General features: G+C 42.3%; 1 protein-coding gene across 5 annotated transcripts in view; it reads left to right on the forward strand.

Annotated features, from left to right (window-relative positions):
- The window catches only part of LOC138600380 (receptor-type tyrosine-protein phosphatase delta-like), a 382,688-nt gene that overhangs the window by 104,005 nt on the left and 251,824 nt on the right, over positions 1-26,859 (forward strand). For all 5 annotated transcript variants that reach the window (XM_069671768.1, XM_069671773.1, XM_069671769.1 and 2 more), the window contains exon 4: positions 10,303-10,326. The gene's annotated coding sequence lies outside the window, so the exon portion shown is untranslated. The remainder of the gene's footprint in view (positions 1-10,302; positions 10,327-26,859) is intronic.

Raw genomic sequence — 26,859 nt, forward strand, 5'->3', positions numbered from 1 at the left:
ACTAGCACTGTCACTGCGAGTGTGTTAGCATCCTGGTGTTTGCAAGTGTTTGTATGTTCTAACCTGCAAACGTTAGCAAGCTAACCATTTAAACTAGCACTGTCACTGCGAGTGTGTGAGCATGCTGGTGTTAGCATTAGTATGATCTAACAAGCAAACGTTAGCAAGCTTACCATTTAAACTAGCACTGTCACTGTGAGTGTGTTCGCATGCTGATGTTAGCAAGTGTTTCTATGTTTTAACATGCAAAGCTCAACAAGCTAACAATTTAAACTAGCACTGTCATTGTGCTAGCATGCTGGTGTTAGCAAGTGTTTGTATGTTCTAACATGCAAAAGTTAGCAAGCTAAGAATTTCCACTAGCACTGTCACTGTGAGTGTGTTAGCATGCTGGCGTTAGCAAGTGGTTGTATCTTCTGACAGAGCCATTAGCATTGCATTATATACTTAATTTTGTTAGCTTTTTAAGTTTTGGGCTGCTGGTTAAGTAAAAAAAGGAATTTGAGGTGGTCAATTTAAGCCTTGAGAAATATTCAGGCATTTTTTAACTACTTCCTGTCATTCCAAAGACTTAGCACGTAGGCTAATATCGCACCAGGATTCTAAAGTTCTGACATACATTAAGTTCAAGATAAAGGTATTGTGCTCTGTGCCCATACTGTCCTGTCCTTCACTAGCTCTCTTTGTCGCGCGCACACACACGCACACACACTCATCTCATCAGGGAAAAAAAATCCTCTGTCAGTGCAAAAAAAAATGGAGTGGAACAGATGGCATCAGAATGATTGAAACAACCTACAATGGTTTCCACACCTTCCATATCTCTCTACCCCACCCTCCCTCGTTTGCTGACGACTTCTCTATCGCTTCACCCCCCCTTGCTCCCTGCGTCCCTGCCCAACTCCACCCATCGTCTGGATCTGCATCATCCCGGCCTCTTCAATGCCACGCAGGCTCACAGGTCTTGCCAAAGAGGCTCGGGCTCACTGGAAGCCCCATGGCGCTACACAAAGTCAGCCAAGAGGAGGAAGTGAGAGGAGGGAGGAGTATGAGGAAGGGAAAGGTAGTGGAAAGAGCCAGGGAATTTTTCCTCACTACTTGAAATCCGACTTTCATTCTGGATTCGAACACATATGTAAAGATGTTCCTTTGCGTCTTAAGCAGGAATCTTCTTCTATCAAACTATGTTCCATTTCATACAATTTTCTTCTCACCCACATCATCGCCTCCTCACCGCCCCGCCTGACTTCACGTCACACCCACCCCAACACCAAGCCCGGTTGTCGAGCGGCAGTCTTGCAAATGAGATAGTTAGCAGATCAAAAGGCATGAAGCGGTATTTTTAATATCAGGAGAGGTGTTGATTAGTGTCAGAGAGGGAGAGACGAGGCAAAGTGCAGGCAGCCTCGATTACACCCCAAAGCTTTAGAGCATATTGATGTGTGTGTGTGTAGGTGTGACGGCAAAGACAAGGCAAGAGAATGTGTGTGTGAGTGCATTCTACTGTATACCTACAGACATTTGTCGATGCTAGCATGAGTGTATTTCATGGAAGTGTGTCCCTCCAGGAGATCATCATCAATGCATAATACATAGCTGCATATTTCTGACTATAGCAGCAATAATGTCGGCGTGCTGACTTTATAAAAAAGGAGATCAGGTGTGGGAGAAAGTGATTACGGCGCATAAACACTGCAACTGATATTGCTTTATTGTGCGAAGTAACTGGCATGAAGATGACAGAAGAATTCCAGCGCCTTCCTGCAGTGATTTGTGGGAGATTCAGAGGAGGCGCGCGGATAAAGAGTCGTGCTGGTGAATTAAGTTTAAGCTCAAATCAGGCTAAGTGTCGGACATGGCGGCATTAAGGCTCCAAATGTGTGTTAAGTCATTAAGCTTGGGTATGTGGTGATGATCTGGCTCTGCTGTGTTTGTTTCTATATGCAATTCACGTCAACAATGGAGATTTATTAGTATAATCAGGCGACACTCTTCTCTGGTAATCTACTGTATGCAATTGTGGAGTTAATTACATTTTTGCTCGACGCTAAGCAATGTGTGCAGCATTTTTAATTAGATCTCTTGGGGATCGTTTTTTTATCATTATTGTTCTATTTGGATTACGCAACACTTGGTGTTTAAAATTTCATCCACAGCGAGCAGTCATTATCTTTCAGTCGGAATTTCAATCCAACCTTTAGAGAAGGTTGAGCAATAAATAAATAGCAGGTTCAAAGCTGGCATATCAGTGGCTCTTCATTCTGTGTCCGGGGGCTTGCCCGCACGCTTTTTGCCCGTGTCAGAATTTTCATCTTCCCGTTCTCCCCAGCCGCTCTCCCTCACACGGCTCCCTGCCTCCCGCTCGCAGATGGCAGAGGGTCGAAGCACTTTAATGAATTTTCAAAGGAGCTGCATTGGCAATATTAAAAGGAGCTCCTAAACTTAAACACGTCTGACACTAGAGTCACATGCATGCGCATGATGACATTGATGCGCACGTAAAAAGGCGCACGCCTTTTGTTATAAACATGAAAACAAAAAAAACTGTGCGTACGCGCTATTACGTTCCTCACAAACACAGAGGAAGCACCACATCCAGCACACCAGTGGACACTGTTAATTAACTCCATTAAAATGACAAGCACCCACTGGAAGGTCAAAAGTCAATTTTAATGATGAGCCTACATATGGCAGCCGCCGTGTTGCCTTGCAAGGGAAAACGAGCGCCACTTCTGCTGATCCATCTGTCCCGTGGTAATGACTGCACCTGGCCTCGCATGGGCCGACGCACACACACAGGTACCGCAGCCCTCAGAACTCGCTCGGTGCGCACAGGGAAACACAATTAAAAAGCAATAAGCACACTAGCATCTTGCAGCCACATTGTTTACTCATTATGTCTAATTATCTATTTGAGTCGGAGATTTAAAAGACTCCTTTTTAGGCGGTCGGCGTGAGCGTTTACGCTCCAATAAGGCCGTAAACGACTGTGATCTTGGACCCGCTGAATTTCAATTGGAAATGCAGTCAATTGTCAGGAGTGTCCCGGTGACCTTTGTTAATGGTTTTCTTGTTGCAAGAGGCCAATGTTTAGGAACCTGATTTGTGTGTTGATCGGGAGGTGTCAAACATCATTACAGCCTCTCTGTTTTGGCTTCTCCCTCTCCCACCAGACCCTCGAGGAAACACTCCAATTCAAGCCTCTTTTCGCCCGGCCTTGATCACGCCGGCCGACATACGACTGCCTGTAGGGTTTCCCCCCCTCGATCTCATAAGTGGCTGATATGAAGGGCCAAGTCAGTGCTGTGCTGCTCGAGGCATCAAGGCTATTGCCTGTCCCTCTTTTCTTCCCTGCCTCTCTCTTCTAGTCTTCCGTCTTCTTCTCCCTAGGCAAGAGAGTCTTTATCCTACCTCTGTGTAGCTGAACTCAGGGTCAGAACTGAGCATAGAGCCCTCGGGTGTCTGATCTCCCCAACTTCTGATCACTCATCAAGGTCTGCCAGGCTGAATTTTTTTTTGAAAGCTGTATTTGAAAAAATACTCTCTCAAATCTCAGTGTGTTACTTTTTTAACACAACGGGGTGGGCAAGGCCCCTGGGATGATACATCAGACCATGGCAGCATTTGATTTAGCTCTTTTCTTTCATTAGTTTTGCTTCTATCCGAGCCCTTCAAGCTTAGCAGATGGAAGACATTACCTATTTAAACATCCTAAAGATCCTTTGAAGATGAACCTATATGGCAGAGTACATTGGCTTTTAAACGAAATCAGTTGTAAGCTTGTCTGTCATCGCCTGACCTGAAGGAAAGAAATGAAAGCAATCTGGTGATTGAGATGTACAGAGCGATTGCGCATCGCTTCTGTTTTCAAACAGCAGACAGCTGCAACAGGAACTGAACATCTGCTGCCGCGCTAACATAAGCGTACCTCGTTCCCGTACTGTCATGCCTGAGCGGCCTTTAAACCGGACAGCACCGAGCCTGACAGCCGCCTGATGAAGTTTGGAGTTTCTGTAAGTGAGCTCATCAGGCTGTCACTCACAAAGTACTTATTCACACCTCCACTTGAAGAGAGATTAAAAACAAGTGAGCAATATTTTTTCTTCCCTCAAAGAACAGCCTCAGTTTGGGAGCCAATCTGGCTTCTTGTATGACTTGTGTAAACTTCTAGATACTTCAGCAGTCTGTGTGAGCCCGGGCCATCTGCAGCCCCTGTCAGTGCTTCTCTGAGTCTTTGTTGCAACAGAAAAAAAGAAGTAATGTTTATATCAGCTCAGATGGAAGGGTGCAAGCTCTCTCGGCATCATTGATAACATGGCAGAACTGTTCGCTCTCCTGCAATGTCTGTTTAACACCTTCTCCCTCTTCCTCCCTGCATTGAGGCCCTTTTGCAGCTAGCTGGAGCCCGGCCAGCCAGAGCCATTTTGTCCCATTATGTGGTACTGTAAAAAAAAACAGCTGCTCCCATTCCACACTGGTGAATAGGTTAAATGGTGACACACGGAACAGGGCTTTTTTTTGTCACGGTCTAAATTGACCGACAACAGGCGCGGGAGGTTCCACTGTTTCTTCCCGGCTGCCTTCCAGCTCCATTGCTTTTGATTTCCAATTAGTGAGCACTCAGTCCTGCAGCCATTTTAGAGACACAGCTCTCTCTCTCTCTCTCTTTCTTCCCTTCTTTGTGCGTATGCACTCATTGATGATTCCATGTGGAACTAGAAAAGAAAGAAAATCCCCTAAATGGCCAACCATTGATTATCTTATCGATAAAAAGTCAGATAGAACTGTGTATCGTGTCATATTATATAATATTGGTTCATATCGTATCTCAAGGCATTGTATCATATTATCGTATTATACCATATATTATACGGTATTGTTTCCTATTGTATCGTATGGTATCGTGGTGTTGCGTATCACAAGGTATTGTCTCGTGACGTATAGCTTTATTGTTTCGTATCGCATCTCGAGGTGTTGTATCGTATTATATCGTACAGTATTGTTATCTAACGTATCGTATGGTATCGTGATGTTGCGTATCACAAGGTTTTGTATCGTGATCTATCGTATCATGAGGTGTTGTATCGTATTATATCGTACAGTATTGTTTCCTATGGTATCGTATGGTATCGTGATGTTGCGTATCACAAGGTATTGTATCGTGATCTATTGTATCATATTGTTTCGTATCGCATCTCGAGGTGTTGTATCGTCTTATATCGTACAGTATAGTTTCCTATTGTATCGTATGGTATCACGGTGTTGCGTATCACAAGGTATTGTATCGTGACGTATAGCTTCATACTGTTTCGTATCGCATCTGGAGGTGTTGTATCGTATTATATCGTACAGTATTGTTTCATATCGTATCGTATGGTATCGTGATATTGCGTATCACAAGGTATTGTATCGTATTATATTGTACAGTATTGTTTCCTATCGCATCATATTGATTCTTGACGTAGCATATCGTATTGCTTTGTATCGTATCATGAGGTATTGTATCGTATTATATCATACAATATTGTTTCCTATTGTATGACATATTGTTTTGTAACGTATCATAAGGTATTGTATTGTTTTCTATTGCATCGTTACGTATCGTATCTCAAGGTATTGTATCGTATTGTCGTATTCTATTGTTCAGTATTGTATCGATACTATCGTATCGTACGGTATTGTGATGCACCGTCTCATAAAGGTGTTGCATAGTTTTGTATCGCATCATCTTGATTTGTAGCGTATTGTCTAATACTGGTTTGTATCGTATCTTAAGGTATCCTATTGTTTCCTGTTGTATCGTGACGTATCGTATCACAAGGTATTGTATCTTATTAACGTGTTCTATTGTACGGTATTGTTTCCTATCATACTGTATGGTATCGTTATGTAGCGTATCACAAGGTATTATATACATAGTTTTATCATATTGATTCGTAGCTTATTGTAAACCAAGGTGTACGTTATTCTGCTGTATCATCATCGGAAATATTGAGTAACATGGGAAGTAATAGTATCATATTACTATATGGTATTGTATCATATGGTTTTGTATCAGACTAGAAGAAAGCCCATGCAGTGAGACTTTTCAGTGCTTGTTCAACTTGTACCACCTAGAGCTGATCTTTGTGTTGCTTGGTATACTTCAATTTAAACATTTACAGGGTATTAATTCCTACTATGCTTTACGTGGGCTGTAAGTGCACTTATAAATCTTGTGTTTAATAGCATATGGAAATGTGAATGCTTCGGATAACACACTGAACCATAAATTGTATATTTGATTGTTAATTTCCTGAGTGAAACAGAGAAGAAGTGCCTCGCAAAAGACACTTGTGCATAATAAGTGAATTAGATATGTAAAATGAAAGATAAGAGCTACTTCAGCTCTTATCAAAAGCAGAATAATACAGCCTTCTCTTTTCCCTCAACTGACCTCACTGTCAGTCCTCTATCTCTGAGGAGCTGAAAATTGGAGGGGCGGGGGAGGGTTGTCTAAAACTGACTATGGCGAGGAATGTTTTGACAGAGTTTGCATTGGCTTCGAAGAATTATCGCGCTACTAGTCATGATTAACAACCCTATCAAACCCTTAAAGATAAATTGCAGTCATTTGTGGTATCGGAGATAAAAGTCATAATGTGTATGGAAATTTCAGGCCGGATCAAGAGATGGTGAATTATTTCTCAGGGAATTATGAGAGTGACAATGCATCATTTGTGATCACTGCATAAAAAACCTGCAAATTATGAGCATAGACTTCATAATCAGACACAGACTGTGACATTGTACCAGTTTAGAATCAGTGAATGGGTTGTGTTCATTATCATATTGTTTGTAGCATTTGTGGAGATCACCATTTAGCAATCATGCATTTAAGTACCAAAGGAATACAGGCATTGCAAAATGGATGTATATATTGAATGTATTCGTATGGAACTGCGGTTGAATGTCAGTGACCAAACAAAGCAGCTCCTCTGACTCCCTTAAAATGCAGTGTTTTCCCCACCATGGTGCAGTGACTGTTGTGTGATGAATGAGAAAAGTCAAGACCCGCTGTGTCAAAAAGAATCTCCCTTGAGGAAACTGATGTCCTTGTCCAAGAGCCGCAGTCTCAGAGGACTGAATACACAGCGCGGCAAATATCCAACCAAGGGCAGATGATGTCTGTTTTGAAATTTGGATTAAACTTTTACAAAGTGGAATCTCTGTCACAAAGTTTTTGTTTTCCATATCAACATTTTTGTGGCAAAAAGACGTGTACATACTGTAAATATTGGTAGATGAGCTTGGCACATGTGCAGATGTCAATTTGTGGCTACTGGGTTAGCCATCAATGGGGTCTATGCTATTGTACTCACATATATTAAGTATAAACTACAGGAACTTTCCGGTGCACTGCTTCCCAAACAGATTCTGGCCCAAGAGATGTCATAGTGAGCTATGGCGATATCAAGGAAAAGTGCCTAATAAAATTGTCACCTCACATACAAAAAAGAAACCACTTTAATCTGGAAGCAGGGTTCATGGTGTGGCTGCCAGTTACTCATGGTGGCATAGCCATTTCAGTCTTATTGCAATGGCTAGTCAAAGGAAAACATTACAAAATTGAGCCCGTGCCTTCACTAAAGCCCGTGTCTGAGCAGTGCCATGCTCACTGTGTCGCATCACAGAGGCTTTTTGTAATTCCTCCCAGCGCTGACCACTCCAAACATCCCCAAATCCCTCTTGTCAATAAAGAAAAGACGACATGACGAACGGACTTCTCGGCTTTTCTTTGCCTTGTCAAAAGTTTCCATATCGTGTTGTGAGTTCTACACAGCATAACTAAGACCCTGCAAGCAGCTTATCTGCTTAAAACAGGAGGGCGAGAGAGGGTGAAAAAAACAGTCTCCGTCTTCCATCTTTTTGCTGGTTCACAGAGTGGGTTTATTGAAGCCACCAGAGCTTTGGATTCTCCCTCTAGATCCCCCCCTCCGCCATTCTTGCTAGCCTAATCCATTTAGACCTATGGTTTCTCCTGGTTTTGATTGGCTTGGCCTCCCAACTTCCACCATAGAGCACACTACCATTGGAAAAAGCACCATAGGAAGAATCAGTAATGCCAAATATCCCTTCGTTAAACACATAATATGCAATTAGATGAAGAAAAATTGGGAATGGTAAAGAGTAGAGTTGTTTGATACAGATACTGGTACCAGTATCGGCCTCCAATACTTCACGTCTTATAAATTCCCTTACTATAAATCTTTGGAGACATGAATTTCAGGAAGCAGTGACATACCGAGAATGTGGCTAAATGTTGCTTTTTTGTGGGATGATTCATTGTGTGTGCTAGGTCTACCCGGAGGTCTTTGTGAGTAGCTCGGCCCTGTCGTTGGCCGTTGCCTGTCCAATACTGCCTATAATGTGATATCGGGTATCTGGTATTGGGTATACCAGTCAATGCAGCGATCAGATCCCAAAACCAAATGGTCCCTCCAAAAAACAAATGGTTTCAGGTAAAATTGAGTGGGATAATAACATGACAGGACAACAACATTGTCATAAAGTAAACTACAGCAATCTGGCGTATTTTATCTCTATCACACTAGTATCAGAGGGGTACTAAGTATTGGCCAATAGTCAAGCCTTGGTACTAGAATCAATATCAGGAAGGCAAACATGCTATCAAGGAATCTCTCGGGAATTTGAGATCCTTTTTGATGGCGGGAATATTGGACTTAAGCTGGATAAGATTTCAGGGGTCCGTCTTGTCCAAGCAGAATTCTGAATAATCTTATTTTTTGGTCTGATTTTCCATTCTTCTAATTCTAAATCCCCCAAGATCCACTGGTATTTACACTTTACGCCAGAATGCATCACATTTTGAATCTCGCCACATCCCACTCGTCTTTCTTTCCATTTATATTGTTGTCTCTCAATGCCGTCCCTTCAAGTGTCTCGGTCTCTCACTCTCTCTCTCTCTACCAAACAACACCGATGCTAATGTCATTGAAACCCCAGGTGCTTCTAGTGCCTCTTGAAGTCTGACATCAGTCCCTGCCACCCCTTCCCCTGGGTCCAATTTCCCGGCATGAAGCTTCAAGGTCCTCAGCTGAGCTCTCTGTTTAGCAACAACAGTAGCAGCGAGTGTGAGTGTGTGTCAGACTGAATGGTAATGAGCGTCCCGGAGATTGAACCCCCAGTCTTCCCCCCTCTTTCGCTCTTTCCCTCTCCCTGAAAATAGATTTGTTCTCACGTGCAAAACAGATACTGTAATCGCATTCCTCCATCGTTGATCCCCTTGGGATTTGTTGCACGCGCACCAAAAATGTAAATGAATGCAGGAGGGGGTAGACATCATCAGCGATAAATCATATTACTGCCAAATTCTGCTTAGCAACACAACTAGACTGCACTGTAAGCAACGGCAACTGAGAATTAGTCCTGAGTCTAGTATTTCCCGCACACTACACCCAGTTAATGTCAGCCCACTCCATTTCCTTGTTTTATTGCACATTTACAAGAAAGCAAAAATGTACTTGAGAAGAGTACATTCGTATAGGGACCAGTTTAATTGTAAAAAGAAAGAAGTGCTGTAATGGAGCTCGAATATATCTTGGCTGCAAGAGAGTTGATACAGGAAAGTGGAGGAGAAGACATGTCTTATAAAGTCCTTTTCTATAAATCTTTGGGGTATGAATGTCAGGAAGCAGTGACATACCGCAAATGTGGCTAAATGTTGCTTTTTTGGTGGGACGGTTCATTGTTCGTGCCAGGGCCACCCTGAGGTCTTTGCGCGCAACTTAGGACTGTCGTTGGTCGTGGCCTGTCACACTAACAAGCTCGGGGAAATGTAGCAAAGGTCGGGTATGAGATATCTGAGGGCTACTAAATCACCTCAGAGACTTATGGAAAGAGGGGAACACCTTGGTGCGCATTTGTTTGTTTGGTGGTTATGCAAGGCTGGTGCATAAAAAAGACTAATAGATACGGCTTCTGCCTATATCCTCGCCGCCTCCACCCTCGAAATCTTGAAACACTGACAAATATTAATGCAAGTTGTGCAAACTTGGGATTCTCAGGGGAAACTATCTCAGATGTTTCATGTCCCTGGATTAATAAATGATGCCCCCCTCTTGACAGGGACTATTCTTAACCCCCAGCCTGCGCAATGCTGGGACACCATCATTTTTCAGGGGCGCTTTTGACAGCCTGCATTGAAGTTTAGCTTGCTGTACATTGTAATTTGCTGACATTTCTTTTCTCTCTCTCTTTCCCCCCCCCTGCTCCCTCTTTTCCCCAATGGCCCACTTACAGATGTGACCAACTATTCCACACTAGGTAAGACTAATTTCATTTCTCGCAGCACTGTTCTCAAGAGTGGGAGTCATGTTGGAGTTGTCATGTGTCTTTGGGAGTGATGTGAATGCATAAATATGGAGGAGAGTTCGATGGATGGGAGGAGTAGAAGCGGCACCAAGAAGCTGCTGTTTTCTCAGTAAGGTATGCAAGGCTCTGCAATCCTCACCCATCTCGCTCTCCCACATGTGTGCATGAGAATCCACAGTGGTAGTTTTTTTTTTTCTGGCAAGCGGATTGTGTGCTCTGTGCCTTCAATTTGAATTTTATTCAAATGAGAATCAAATGGCCCAGATTGTTCAAAGAATACGCCGGCAGTGTTGACTTAAACAAGCGTAGCACGGATGGTGTCTGTTTCCACACTATGGTGAGTGTGTGGACATATCTCATATGTAAAGCTGTGAACTCTTCCGCAGTTCCCAACTCCACCTGTCAACATAAACCCCTGGTGATGTGGACTCTGACTGTGTCCATATGGTGGCATAGCCTTGGATGCCCTGTCCGCAGGGGATAACTTCACAGGGACCTTTTAATCTTCCCACAATTTATACTCATTTTACGGTTAACCGCCATGTATTCAGCAGTAGCAGGGTATAGTGGATCTGACTCAACGTTGTTGTGTAAAATAAGATGGCTTTGCAGAAGTTTTAAGTCACTTAAAAGAGCAGTTCGTCCCTGGAAAAAGCCACTGTCAGTCAAAGCTGGTGTTCTCTGTAATCCATAGAAGCAATAATATTTATAATTGGCGCCATAGCTGTGGAGAAAGTTGCACAGCTTGTGGTTTCGCCTATTCTACATTCCTACAACACCCAGCGTGCATTGCGCCCCTCGCTCTGAAAGGAACTGTCCAGCGAGAGACGGAGTGAAGTACTACCGTTTTCCAGGCGAGGACATTGATCACTGCAGGCAATGGCTCAGAGCGGTACAGAATCTGAATTACAACAACAATATACCGGTGGATCGTTCTAAAAAAAATTCGGGTCTGCAGTCTACGTTTCAAACGATTTTGAACGAGACATGACATCAGAGGCGGGCGTCCTAGATTGAGGAAGTGTAGTTTAGGTTTTTCAGGGCCCATTGGAGAAGCGGATAGCGTCCTCCAAAGGCACAGAGTGAAATAGCATTTTTTTTCCCTACCATAATGCCATTAGCTCCCCATAATAGCATGACAGGACTGAGGTTGAAAATCCCTTTAACTGGCCCTTTAAATTTGTATTTACAGCAAAAGAACAATGAAGGTCCATGGGACAGCGAGAATGCATACCTCCTACGACATAGCCAAGAGTCAAAAGGAAGTAAAGCAAAGGGCAGTGTAGCAAATGCACTAATTATCTTGTACTCTAAGTTTCCGTATCTGTATGTGCCAGTAACTAGAAAGAGTACAGTTTAGCTGTTAGCAATAGCATGTGGAAGATAAAATACCACCCAACAGGTTAAGATATTCAAACCTCACTGGATCCACAAGTTCTGAAGGGTTGACCTATCCACTGGAGGCACATTGTTCTACATGTCAAAATGGTACAAATCATTTGCCAGGCAATGGAGGCAAAACAGCCGCCTTTTGTTGGGAAAGGTCTATACAACACGGCTGACAGCAGACCAGCGGGCTGACTGAAAGGAACTCTGGTTCGAAGCAAATGAACGCAGTGTGAAAATGACCCAAGCTGTTGAATGCCAAGATGAGTGTAGCATCCTATGTTTTGTCAGACTGTTTCTGGAGACGCTCAGCAGGCTGCAGGGGTGTGATAGAGGTCGAGCGCATGATTGAATCTACCATAGCGGGGCCTCGGACCAGGACAGCAGGACCTTTCAACGCTGCCCATGGCTCTGAGCATCTGTTCATAAGGGGAAAATCAATCATCTCATCTCCAAAGTGGAGTGTATTGGACAAATTAGAGAGCTGGCATACCTCGATGGTACTCTTTCCTGGCTGCTGATTTTTCTCAGATACAAAGTTGTTCCTTATGCACTTGACTTTCATACTCAGACAGTTTTGGGAGACCGCCACCTCATTGTGTAATTGAAAACCCAGCGCCATGCCACTACACTCGCACAGTTTGGCTACCCGACGGAGCATCTGCAAGCAGTTCTGGTCCGGCTCTCGACTCTTTGAGGCAGGCGCTGGCTGGCTGACTGCTCGGAAACAGAAAACCCCTGGCTAGCTGAGAATAATAAGTACCCATGGGAAGCTGCCAGATGGACATTTACTGTGGAGCCTAGCTGGAGAGGGAGAAATCTGTCAAACATCACACTAGGCATCTGTGGGGGAGCAGTGCAGGTTCACGTCCACCATGTCGGATAAGAGGAGTGCTCTTTGTCGAGACTAAAAGCTGTTAGATTTTTAACACATCGTATCTAGATGATGCATTTACCTTCTTTCAAGGTCAGCAATTCACATTACGTTAAACCCACCTGTTACAGTGAAAGCTCGATAATGGATGCTTTAAAGACGTTTATCATATGATTGTCGTGGCCCATACAGTCACTAAGTGCTGCGGAATCGCCTTCTTCATATTGCTGAAATTTGATTGCTATTTCTATGCATACAGCAGATATTAATTATCACTTTCACAGATGTTCTGCTGTGCTGCTGATGTGAGAGAAGATGATGTTCAAGACTAGTGTGGTGATTGTCAGATAGCCTGCAAAGTTTCTCTTATCTCCCCCTTAAAGTTTTGGTAGAGGCGGTTTTGTCCATCCCCGACACAGAAGAATGACTAAAAAGCATATTTCCTCCTTAGATAATCCTTGAAGCCCAGTCTTTTTAACTTACAGTAGAAATGTCCTTTTTTTCCCCCACACACTCTTCAATACAAAAGCTATAGGCGAGGAATTACAATTGGCTCATTATGCTCTTGGAAGCTCAAGGGCTCCAGAGATGGTACGAGAGAGAGAGAAGAGCACAAAGAGTTCATCCCGGTATCGTCAGCAGTGAAATAGGACCTTGGTTCTCTTAGACAAGCTGTGCACCAGTTATTATTGCATTATGTCTGGCAGCACTCCTCTCAGACAGGAACTGAGCCACACTTGATCAGTGATATGACACTGGCAGAGAGGAGAGTGATTGCTGGCTGCTTAGTTAAGCAAATACCATTATGCTGTTGAAGTCTAAAAGTAGATCTGCGCTTGGTGGGAATGATAAAAGGCCGGCCCGGACAGTATCCAAAGCCCTGGCAGCTTTGTAATACTCAGGAGTGGATTCTTCTGAAATGGTTTTTGGTTTATTCATCCCTCAGAGGACTAGAACAATGCTATTCACGGATAATACAACCCTTTCAAGTCTCCATCTGGGCTTCTCATGCGCTGGAATTTTTCATAGCGTTAAAAATTTGCTTGATTAGTTGAGTGTTTTTTTGATAACTGTACGCATAATCTATAGTTCTGTTTTGTGAATACAGTCAAAGGTATGTTTTATAGCAATGATCTCAACTTCACAGCCCTCATAGGAGTGCTTATACGGAGAGCAAGCGGGAGGAGTCATTACCCCAAACCATTAGAGAGCGACCGTAGCTTGTTCCTGCGGAGGGCCTTAATATTAGCGCTTTCTTTCTTTTAGCAGTGCCCTCTGGGTAACGGGCCATTTCGCTAATGGTGAGTTTCTCAAGCATGTGTCAAAAGCCTCCTGGCATATCAAAAGCTCTTGAGGGAGCTTAAAGTGATCGTTTCCCCCGCTTTTTTTTTTTTTTTTAACACAAGTAACTGCTGGGTGTGTTGTTAATAAGAAATATGACTGATAGCTTGTTAGCGTGACTTTGCATATATTCTACTGTAATTAGGCGTGAGTGGCAGATTCACTGAGTGTTCACTTTTACATCCGCCTGCGAGAAATCTGCTAACATTGTATTGTGTTCACAGAGCCTGTCAGTCCTCCCCCTTTCACTTTTGATAGGCAATGCTTGATATTTACATAATAATCACTTATTATGGCGTATGATCACGCATACTACGCACATGCTGATGCTTTTATGCTGTTGTGCAACAGCGATTTAGGCAGACGCACCAAGCATATTCATGCACATTTGTGCACCTCTATCCCGGGCTGCTGTTAGGAACAGATGGCTTATCTTTAACTTTATCAGCGGCGGCGGTGTCACCGGCAAACGCGGTAAGTTGCTCCAGCGCCTGGGGAGAGCGGCATCCGTCAGTAGCTAACAGCATATGGTGAAGGCACATTAAGGTGTCCTTTCTCTCTTTCCCCGCCTTCCTGTTCTACGCGTGCTCCTGCAGCCAAGCATCAGATGCTCACTTCACAGGACAAAGTGTGTGTGTGTGCGCGTGAGAGAGAGAGAGTGTGCTGATGGGGAAGTGGGCACCCAATTTGAGATCTTGTGCTTCCTGTTTGATCTGTAGTGTGTGTTTTCAAAGCTCCGCAGCTCCCTTAAGCCTTTCTATTTACCCATCTATCTACCTGCTCTTTTCTCATTTTGCATTTCTTTGTGCTTGTTTGTGTCTTTAAGGAGATTTTAAGAGTGAAACATTGGTGAATAAAAACAGTTTTTTATCCATTTGGAGGGAGGCAATATCAGCAGTGTGTCAAGAAGGTGTTGTTTTCCTCTCTCTCTCTCTCCCACTAATAACAGCCTCCACTGCCATCCCAACCTAGCCGCCCGAGCAAGTCGCTCTAGTCCAACATTGGAAGCAAAGCGTGTTTACCAGATCCTCCATGTGTTGCATTCCTACATTAAGCTGAATGTCAATCAAAGCCTTGTTTGCTTGAGGAAGTGGCTCAGTCTTCCATGCACCAACATGACAGCATGGTGTTGGACACAAATCAGACGGACGAGAAAAACTTTATCCACGTTGTGTAGATTGGGAAGTACACAGTTGCTGTAGAACTACTCGTGATGGAGATGATTTGCTGAGGCGTACACAAATTGTTACATAATGGTATGTTTCTGTCATTAACAAGTTCTGCTACATGGATTATGAACATCAATGCCATAAGCCTGATGGAACAGTGACACCTTGCCTCAAGGCCAGTGCTATATCAATCAAATAACAAAAGTCCATCCATTATCTCTAACGCTTATCCTGTTAAAGGTCGCGAGGGGGCTGGAACCTATCCAAGTTACTATCGGGTGAGAGACGGGGTACACCCTGAACTGATTGCCGGTCAATCATAGTCACCAATAAATGAGCATTTCTTTGGACTGTGGGAAGCAGCTGTAGTCCCTGGAGGGAACCCACGCATGGACGGGGAGAACCTTCTAGTTGTGTGGCAACCGTGCTAAACACTGAACCATCGTGCAGCCCACAAACAAAAGTCCATCCTTCCATTATCTATACCACTTATCCTGTTCAGAATCGCAGGGGGCTGAAACCAGCTTTCACTGGGCGAGAGGCGGGTTACACCCTGGACTGATCACCACTCAATCACAGGGATGACACATAGAGACACACTCGCGTTCACACCAACGGGCAATTCAGAGTCACCAGTGAACCTAACGAGCATGTCTTTGGACTGTGGGAGGAAGCCGGAGTACCCGTAGGGAACCCACACATGAACAGGAAGAACATGCAAACTCTAAACAGAAGGGTTCACATCAGCCTTGTTTAGTCCGATTGAACCAAACCCTGGAGCGTTTGTCCCCACAGTGCGGTTTGTTTAGGTCGGTGTGAACGCCAGAATCGAACTCTGGTGGAGGTCAAACAACCGGACCATAGTCTGCTAGAAAAGATGGATCTCGGTCTGTTTCCAAACGAACCACAGTCCATTTGATTCAGGTGTGAACGTAAAAAGACTTAAAGTAGGACCAAATACAGGAGGCAAACCAAAAACACTGTGCATTGTGGGTTGGTAACGGGTGCTCACACTGGCAGACAGACACAGCCAGGCAGCAAGATGAGTAGAGGACAGATGAGGGGGAGCGACGAGGAAATCGAAATATGGGCTGACCAAACAATTTCACAAATGATTGTGGAAACGCACAAGAACACGGAGGCATTCAAACTGTTCAGTGAAAAACTAAAGGAGAGGGTAACTGATCGAGCAAAACAAAACATTAATGTCCGCAATCATGTTGACTGTGACTGAGTGTGCTCTCTCTCTCCGTTTACTTCAGGGAGTTTCCCACATGGAAATTCTGATCAATCAGAGAGCAGTTTCTTCGTGCATAAAAACTTTTGGTCCGTTGGTAAAAGCTGCAGTGTGAACACAAACCAAACTCGAGGCAAAATGTCACATTGTTACAATTTGGTCTTTGGTTCGGACCAGACAAACGGACTTTAGGTGTGAATGCGCGATAAGAAAGACCCAATGCAAAGAACGTCCTTTCAACAGGCAGAAACCTCGAGCACAACACTGACTACTTTCACACTTTTTGAGAGTTGTTTTTACAGCAAGTTAATAATGTTTTCTAAGTACCCGAAGTGCTTTTGTATGTGCTGTTTCTTTCAGTTTTGACACCCCCCTTTATGCCAACTTCCAACTCATGTATGAATTCTCTGATATGTCACAGCATGCTTCCCACCAACATCCCCCTCGAGCCTTCCGTTTTCTTTTGTTATTCCTGTTTTGACGTCTCTCTAATAAGCAGCGGTAATTAGCCTGCTCTTCAAAAATATAATTCTGCATTGTGCATCAGGGTTTGGTCATTAAATGAACAAAGGCAGTCAAACAACTGACACAATAGGCTCAGCTGATTAAGGGTGTGCAGCCACAACAATGCATGAATTTACTTGATTTTACATCATCCTTTTATAAGTTAAGTAGACAATTTGTGCAGAGAATATGTTGTTTATGTTGCAGCAGAGTCTTTTATTTCCAGCCAGCTTGCAAAAACCCAAAGATAAAACTTCCATCTGTAAGATAAGGGTTCTCCTGGTATGTGCATATGCTATTTTCTGCATCTACAGATAAGATGCTGCTAATGTGCTGCTGTTTTTACAGCAGTAGCACGCCTAAAATTGTTTGTATTACTGATAAAATCAGTCGGAGTATCAGCTGAAGTCATATATTCTCCTTGGAGACAGCATCTGGCCCAAGTTGACTCAAGCCTCCTGCATCCAAATTGGCAGAACATTTTAGAGTGATGAAGACCACTGGACTGAATCCACGGCCTTGCCTCTCTGAAGGTTGAATGTCAGAGGTCGTTGGGTGGCCAACCCATCTGCCGGTCTGGCACAAAGTACAAACGGTAAAGGCTGGATGTTAGTAATCGAGTGGCATGTTTCGTGGGTGTCTAGGCAGAGACAGGCTGTGTTCAGACGTAGACTCTACATGGACATTCAGGAAGATTATGTCATTGTGACCCATTTGATTAACAATGTTTTGACAGCCGCAAAGTGGCAGAAATTAATTTGTTCTGTGTTGGCTGACAAGGTTTGTAGAGGTATTTAAAGCAAATATACAGTATATGCTTAATAGCCTTAAAAAATAGCAAGTCATGCAGTCAAAACCGATTCCTATTTGACAATAACATGTCTCTAAAATCAGTGGCGATGCTCATGGCAGGATGAACCTATTAGGCCACTCAAGGGCAAAAATTGGAGCCCACTGCCCTTTTACCGGCCTTAGTACATTTCATATACACTCTGCCGCTTCCAAGCCCTTATCAGGTACAGCACAAACAGCAGACTGCACATGGCAGAGACATTATATGCCCTAACAACTAAATAGCCACCAGTAATATAACACCATCCAAATTCCCTGTGCGTAACATGTTTGCCAATTTTATTACTTTGAGTTTGCAATGTGAGTACTATAAACAAATGATGCAGGAGTACCTTTGACTAAAATTGTCCCCAAACGGGGGTGAAGAAAACTGAAACGATTGACCAAAATCCCTTAACATAGTCTGTGTTGTAAAAGCAGCATGACAGCTGAACAACGCTTTCACTCTTTTGTCAGTGTACAGAGTACTGTTGTGCAAGTCACTCGCGCTTTGGCACCACTCAGAGTCCAATATATGCTGTCTGTAGTTACTTAAACTTATACTTCAAAACTGAAGAAAATAGGCCCCAAGCCAAATATTACACTCCAGGTTGTAGTTTAATCCATAAAGAACCAGTAAGACATGAACCAAAACACTAACCTGTGTAGATGCGACACAACTTAAGTGCCTAATTGCTTTGTTCGGAGCCAGTTTAAATCAAGGATTAAGATACACTACATAGTTATGTTCAGCCCTGGTGTAAGTCACCCTTTGCCACATATTACATAATTTGAACACAACATTTATCACCATACAAATGAGTATTATTCAGAATATAACAAGAAATAAGCTTGGGGCTTTATAAAGTGGCCTGTTGCAAATTAGTTCTTCTTGTTAATTACTTTCAACAGTGAGGCATCACTGCACTTCACTCAGAGGCTGCACCATATTTACCCTGCAGAGCTCTATGTACACAGAAAGCTGCTCCACCATGTCCCAGAACAATACTCCTTTCGCTTTCTTGACCGATCCCAAAATAGAAACCTGTGTTAATTAGTCCTTTGTGGCCGGCCGTACAGAGAATCCAGGTTTGTAAATACAAGAGAGGATGTGTCCTCAACTGTCCCCTGTTACAGATTAAGGCCTGAAGCCAGATGGGAAACTTGAGCCAAGCTGTGTTTTTGTTTTTTTTCTGCTCTGACATGTGTGCTGACATTCCTGCAGGTCAGAAAGGAAAATGAGTGTTTTGTGTTTGCCAAGGGCCTCTAGTGACCACAGGCCTTGCTAAAGGGTTACCATACAGAGTAATGGGCTTGAGACATACAGGAAGGTTAATGAACTACTAGTCAGGAAACAGGGTTGTGATCTCAACATATGACAAAGCCAAGTTACAAATTGCACAGACGGACCCTCTCAATAATGGTCCAACTCTGTGTGTGTCTCTTATTGTTCATTTCTTTATCTGTCTGCAGTGTGGAAATGTGTGCTAAGGCTGACTTCAAAAATGTCAAGGACACAGGTTATCATGCAGCTTCATGGAAACCTGCCTACAAATGCAAATCCGGGAATATCCATCCCAGAATCCTAGGAATTATGCTCATATTGGATAGAAATTGGTCATTAGTGAAAATGAAAGTAGTAGTTTGTCCTCTACAGTAAGCAAAGGAGATAAAAGGTGGAGGTGTATGGGACTGAAGTGAGTTTGGTGTACATCAAGAAGCCTGGATTTTGGGTCCTGTCACAGACTTGCAGTTACATTGCTTCCATGGCTCAGTGGTAGAGTTGGTCGTCTCTAGATTGGAACGTTGGCGCTTTGATCCCTGACTGCGACAGTCACATGTGTCCTTGGGCAGGACACTGAATGAAATTGCTACCAATGGCATGGCCTTTGGTGTATGAATGGACATAGATCCTGATTGGATATTGGCATTGTAGCCTTTGACATTTACCATCAGTTGTCCAACCGTAATGGGAGCTAAACATACCATAACCATAATCATCAACTTAAAAATGAAATAGTTGCCGTACTGTAATAAAGTTGCCAAAATGTATATTGAAGAATCTGTATTGGGCGTACCAAAAAACAAACGCAATCTGGGTTTTACCATTACCACATTGCCATTGTGAGTCATGCCATAGATTCACTGGCTCCTAAATATGTTTAAAACCACAACACAATGGTATCCCATGCATTGCATTGGGTTATGAATTTCTACTAAATTAAATAATGCCTGATGAGTTGGATTTTTGTCAACTTGCCCAAGTAGATAGCAAATATGGAGCCAAGCCTCCAAGCATGCTGTGGATTGTGTTCGCCAACGGGGTTACACGCCACTAAAGGAAAGAGATCCCATTTCAGCATGAATTTACATCAACAACTTTTACATGAAATTATTGAAAAGTGTTGTGATGTGCTATTTTTTAGCCATTACTTTTTCTGACCAGTGGATTCTGCCTTTAAAATGGGCCGAAACACACAATCTCTTAAAATGGCAATGGTTTCAATTTCTATGCTGATGATATGTCATTGTGACTAATTGAAAGGATACGTTCTTTCACGCAGTGCTGTTTAAATAACATAATGTGACAGTCAGATAGCTTTGCCAGGTTGTATAAATTTGGTGTTTTTTGAGAAGTGAAGAGGCTTTTACATGTGTCACTGCATCGCACCCCATCATTAATTCGCCATCTTGTTACCGTGCAACCACCTCTCGCTTCTTTTATTTTTCTGCTCTCAAACTTTTCCCCTTTGCCTCGGCATGATAATCACCTCGCTTGAAAGATGGCAAGCAAAGAAAAGGAATCAGGATACCGTATGCAAGAATAACAAGCTGACACTGCACAGTCAATGGCAGTGAATAATCTTTCCCACATTTTTATTCCTCCCCCTAGCTTTGCACTGTAAACATCGCCCGTTATCTATTTTTATCCTGCTTCCTTCTTCTTTTCTAACACCAAAATTGTGTTTACTCTTCAGTTTTCTATTGTTCCATACTTTAAAGTGGAGTCGCACATTGTGAGCTCACGGTAGGAAACATTTAGTTTAGGGGTGAAAAACCAATCAATCAAATGCAGAGAAGCAAACCATATGGACTTAGGGATATTAGTGCCAAAAAAATAAACCGCCAGACTCACTTTCATCAGTGCTATTGAAAATTATAAAATGGTTAGGATTATGGTTATATAAAGATTAAATTCTTTTCCAAAAAGATGATGAACTAAATCAGTGTCTCTCATGGCAAAATCATGTCATCCCTCTCTGAACTGTATTAATTAATGAGTTAAAACAGGTCATTTACAGGGCACACTCTCAGTTAGGCTATGTTAGGTTCAGTGCATTATGATTATATTAACATAATCCGGTCTTGCTAAATTGGATCAGCCATATTATTAAAGCTGGCATAGCTTTCACTCAGTGTGGTTAATTCCTCTCATGCTTAAATCCTAATGAGAAATAAGGAAGTACTTACAAGTGAGCGTATAGACTGAAAGGCAGGTAGAGATTATCTGCCTGCCTCACTCAGTCTCACTCGCACTCACTGCACGTGTCATGCACACAATTACAAATGACGAAACAAAGAAAATCTCTAACACTCAAAGCACACTCTTCTCTTGCAGTCTCGCCTACCTTTCTGAAACGACTTTGTAATATAAGCAGATGGATTTTCTAACATATCATTAGAAGGCTCTGAGGACACTGTATGGAATAAAGACCAGCTGATGCTCGGGATGTGGCACCAAATTGGAGTAAAAAAAAAAAAAGCATAGTGGTCAAAGGCAGTGCTAAATTCTCACATAAATTATATGTTGCCACATAGAGAAAGAATGATGAAGGGGCTACAAAATCACTGCTATCAAAGCAAAAGAGGGAAAATTGACTGTGGGTGTATATTATGGTAAAACCTCTAATAGTATTATATTATTATTATATTGTAACTGTGTTTTTTAGCTGTCCAAAATTAGAGCTGTTGCAATGCGTTTTCTTTCATCTGATACTGATTCCATTATCTAGAATTGAGTACCAGCTGGAACTGAGTATCCTAGTACCGCTTCTAGAATTGACTATCGGCTACAACTGAGTATCCAGACACCGATTGCGATATCTAGAATTGAGTAACAGCTAAAACTGAGTATCCCGATAACGATATCTTGAATTGACTTTCGGCTAAAACTGAGTATCCGGTTACCAATACATAGAACTGAGTATCGGCTAAAACTGAGTATCCCGATACTGATATCTAGAATTGAGTATCTGCCAAAAGTGAGTATCTCGATACCAATATATAGAACTGAGTATCACATAAAACTGAGTATCCCGTTACTGATATCTAGAACTGAGTATCGGCTAAAACTAAGTATCCCTATATCAATATCTAGAATTGAGTATCAGCTAAAACTGAGTATCCCATTACTGATATCTAGAACTGAGTATCACATAAAACTGAGTATCCCGATACTGATATCTAGAATTGAGTATCAGCTAAAACTGAGTATGCCGATACTGATATCTAGAACTGAGTATCGGCCAAAACTAAGCATCCCGATACAGATATCTAGAACTGAGCTAAAACTAAGCATAAAACATATAAACTAATTGGTGGAAAAACACTGATTGGTAACATTTTGCTAGCTTTGACTAACACTCAACTCTCCGCACTGTAGCTGTTTGTTATTGTCACATGCTAATTTACCTTAAGGTAGATGATTTTTTTTTTTTCCGGGGGGACAAATAAATGATGGTCTTGATTAAGTGCATTGATTAGTGTACTCGCAAATAACCGATAGTTTGGCAGTGTCAAAGGCCGATAGGGATACTTTAAATAAGTACACATCACTATTCATACAACTGTTTTAAATAAGGTAATGTAATCAATTCAGTACAAGTGCACAGTTATAAATATGATATATTCTCTGTAGTTGCTTTGTTTTGTCTAGTCTGTCCTCATGCCAATATGTTGTCACAACACATATGAGTTGGACTGATTCATGGCAATTGTTGGACCTGGTTGGAGAAAAGACCGTCAGCAGTTCTGGCATGTATGAATAAGCTAACATGCAGAATCACAGACAGCAGTCCAAAGGGAACAATTCACTGTCTTATGAGGCCCTCTGTCAACACACAATGCTAATTCAGGTATGAAGAGTTTCCTCATTTCCATTCAGTAATCTGTCCATGCTTTCAGAAATATTAAGAGTCTGCCCACCTCGCTGCTTCCCATTGGACACACGAGTAAAAAAACTTGATGTGCAGAATAAATTGCAAATGAAATGAGTTAAAAAGAATTAATCATGATGCTCACACATAATATGACAGTCAATACCCTATCGATCACAGTGGAATTTTAATTTACCCATAATGACAGAACATTAAGTGAACCTGATTGATAGTTTTTACACATGGGAGGACACAATTATCTTCCACACAGGCTACACACACTCACACACACACACACACACACACATTCCCACGCACAAGACCGACGAGAATCCACACACTCTCCCCGTTCCATAATGTTATTATCTCATTCTCCACGGTCTCATTTTTCACAAAGCCCCGGGGTGTGTGAGGGACAGTCAGGGTTGAGCTCACACAAGCCCAGGCTGCACACCCGACTGCCAGTGAAGGTCTGTGTTAGTACCGAGTGCTACACTGCCAGAAGAAACAGGAGCAGGGAAATGGAAAGGAACCCATGATTCTGCAACACAATGTAGAGCAGGGGCCCTTTCACACTGCCAGAGGGAGCAGCTGCTTGACTTTATTGGACATTACTGGTTACTTTCGAGGGAAGAACTGGAGACGTATTCTTAAAAGGACATGCTTTAATCGGGCAAATAAGTAGGTTAAGGTCTTTCCAGCCACGTAATACAAAGTGACCACTACATACTAGCAGAGAGGTGCTGATTAAGGCCTAATGGTTTCTGAACAGCTCCCTGTTTAACTTCCCAGCTTATTTGACTTTCAAGATGTTGAGGTCAAAAAGCTAAATTCTAGTGTGATTATAAAAAATGATCATATAGGATGTCTTCGTTGCAATTCCTGTTGATTTGCTGCTTGACATTTCTGTTATTCATCTATATTGAAACATTTTGGATTTCTTTTTGGCTGGGCACAGGTGGAGGTGAGCTTCTGTCACAACAGGGTTGGTTATCAAACTCAGGAATGTCCAATCAATAGTCGTCTTTGTGCAGAAACTCTTTTTAAGTTGTGATGGGGAGAGGGTTTTTTTATTCTCATCCAACATGTTTCCTTGATGTCTGAAATGAACTGCGGGATTCATTTCACAGTCAAGACACGCAACTGTCCATTTTTCCCCATCTGTTAGGACTGGCTCTGCACTGTAGACTGCAGCTCTGCTTGGACGTGGTATGCCATCAGTGCAATGAATTTTGGGTTTACCAAAAGTTACCGTCCAAGGCATTTGCAGTCAGCTTTTTAACTTCTGCAAACTCCTATATCCTGCCTGGATTCGTGACTTTTCTGTTTTCTCAATAATGTGTCGAGTTACATAAGAAGAATCATGGAGGTTTTAAGAGCTTATCAGAACTGCTGGGATCATAGGTCATAGGTTAAACCATACATTTTATTACATCTGCTAACAAGTTTATTTTTGCAGTTCAGGCTGTCAGTTGTTTTTGTATTTGTATCTCGAAATCAACAGAGTGGATTTTAATTCACTGTGTTGGAAAGTGAGGCCAAGGGCCAAGGAAGGATCTGATTAGTTTTCAGCGATGTGGTGATTTATCCAGCATGTTTTATGTTTTCACTAAGCTGAATTGTGAGCTGGAAAAAATTATTTTCTCAATTTCTTCCACATACACAGACCTGTTATTTTAATTTGCTTGCAGAGCTAATGAGTCTCAAAGCTAGTAAATGTTCTGTGCTTAATACTCAATATAAGCATGCTAACAAGGTAAACAAAGATGGTGAACATGGTTAACTGTAAAGCTACATGTTAGCACTGATGTTATGGGCATGTAGGCATGCTTATGTTAGCATTCAGCTTAAAGCATTGCTAAGTCTAAGCCTAACATAGCAGCTAGCATAGCTGTAAACTGTTAGCCTCGTTCTCTTTTAAGTGCTGGCTTTAGAGGGTTTTTGACAAGTGCTATAGCAGACTTACTGTATTACTTACTCCTCTTGAACATGGTAAACTGATGCATGTTAGCACTGATGTTATGGGCATGTAGGCATGCTTATGTTAGCTTTTAGCTTAAATCACTGCTAAGTCTAAGTACAGCCTAACATAGTAGCTAGCATGGCTGTAAACTGTTAGCCTTGTTCTCTTTTAAGTGCTGGCTTTAAAAGGTTTTGACATGTGTTTTTTGTGCAATAGCAGACTTATTGTATAACCTACTCCTCTTGTAAAATGTTTTACTGCATGTAAGCATCGATGTTATGGGCATGTAGGCATGCTTATGTTAGCATTTAGCTCAAAGCCCTGCTAAGTCTTAGTTCAGCCAAACAAAGCAGCTAGCTGTAAACTGTTAGCCGTATTCTCCTTTTAGTGGCTTCAGAAGGTTTTGACATGTATTCTTTATGCAATAGCACACTTATTGTATAATCTTACTCCTCCTGCACCACATTTACTGTGTTATGTAATAGAAAAGACCCCAGTCTTGAGCTTTGGAGCAATCAGTCAACACAGAAGTGACATGTTGCTAGAGGCTATACTGGATCTGATGACTGGACTGCCAGCAGATAGCCACACATATGATTAGTGTCACATCAGTGACATCATCGAATGTGATGCCTCAGACATGGGCCAGCTGTTACTGTAGGGAGCCAACTCTCCCACGAGCACTTCTTTGGTTTGGAGCCAATTTTTTTTTATTCATCGACACAGGCAGAGGACAGAAGTGATTGAAAACCAAATGTCCTACCAACGGTGGCGTACATCGCCTTGAGGTGATACGATTGATAACTAATTCACAGAGCTAGTGATTAGCAACGTCAGAGGAAGGAACCAAAGCCCAAACCAATAACTCTCAGCATTGAATTTAACATTTGCCTTTGAGGTGTTGTAAAATACATTTTTCAATTTCCACATTAATATCGTAAAAGAGGTTACAAGACTCGTGTGGCGTTGACATCTCACTTGGAGGCTTGTGCGATCTACTCATACCCTTCCACGGTGGTTATTTGTAGCAGTGTGATATATGCTGTTGTTTAAGATAGCAGAAGTGAGAGCAAAATCAGAAATAACAGCTGTCAACAAAAAAAAAACATGAGGTGTAAAGTTTGCCGTAGGGAAAACACAGACTAGTGGTGACAGTGATATCCTGAATAATGCATTACACACGGGAGACGAGAACATATAGAAACAACATCCTGACAGAACTTTTCTGCTCCCACTTTTGTTGTATGAAAAATACTTTTCTAACACGTCCACAAGAATAGCGATGGCAACATCTTTAAATTTAGAATGATGAATAACGCCCCCTGAACGTGTGAGGAACACTAATTAACAACTTTCAGCGTGAGAAAATGCTTGTCTCCTGCCTTTTTGCACATTGCATCCCCTTGTTGCTGCTGCAGTGGCGGGTGGAGTGGAGGACTGAGAAGGGACCTTTTTTTATTGCCTCTTTTAAGATGTTTATTTCTGCACTGCCTCTAAAAGTGTGTAAACTTTCTGTTTACCCTTACTCACATCTCCATGAGTCTCCAGATAAGCCATATGCTTCATCCTCAGTGTTTTTGCTTTTCCACGCACTTTCTTCAACAGATCAGAAGTGAAGTACCTCAGCAGAAAAATAGTTTACTGTCAGGTAGTTGTGTCATAAGGAAAACTAGCTTATCAAATTGAATTTTAATTGTGTAGTGTGTGACAATCAAGTGACTGTAGCTTGACAGTGTAACAGTTGTACATGACACTTTTTGATGCTCTAACTGATTCTATTCTCTGCAATTTGACGCAAACTGATATGACTTAATAACATGTGAAAAGACTCAACTTAATAAAGCTTATCAAAGTGGAAAAGGATGATAGCAAGAGGTAGAGGAGCAAGATGAGGGACAGCGTGACGCAGTGCTCAGATGCTCTCTGCTCTGCTGAAGATTGTCGGCAACGCCGCTTTTGAACCAGACGGCGGCAATTTTGCATTACCTTACAACCTACTCTGCTGCCATCCACTGTGATTGACT

Source organism: Semicossyphus pulcher, unplaced genomic scaffold, assembly GCF_022749685.1.
Source record: "Semicossyphus pulcher isolate SPU_LCO1_2020_fin unplaced genomic scaffold, fSemPul1.0.p SCAF_21, whole genome shotgun sequence".
Taxonomy (NCBI): Eukaryota; Metazoa; Chordata; class Actinopteri; order Labriformes; family Labridae; genus Semicossyphus; species Semicossyphus pulcher.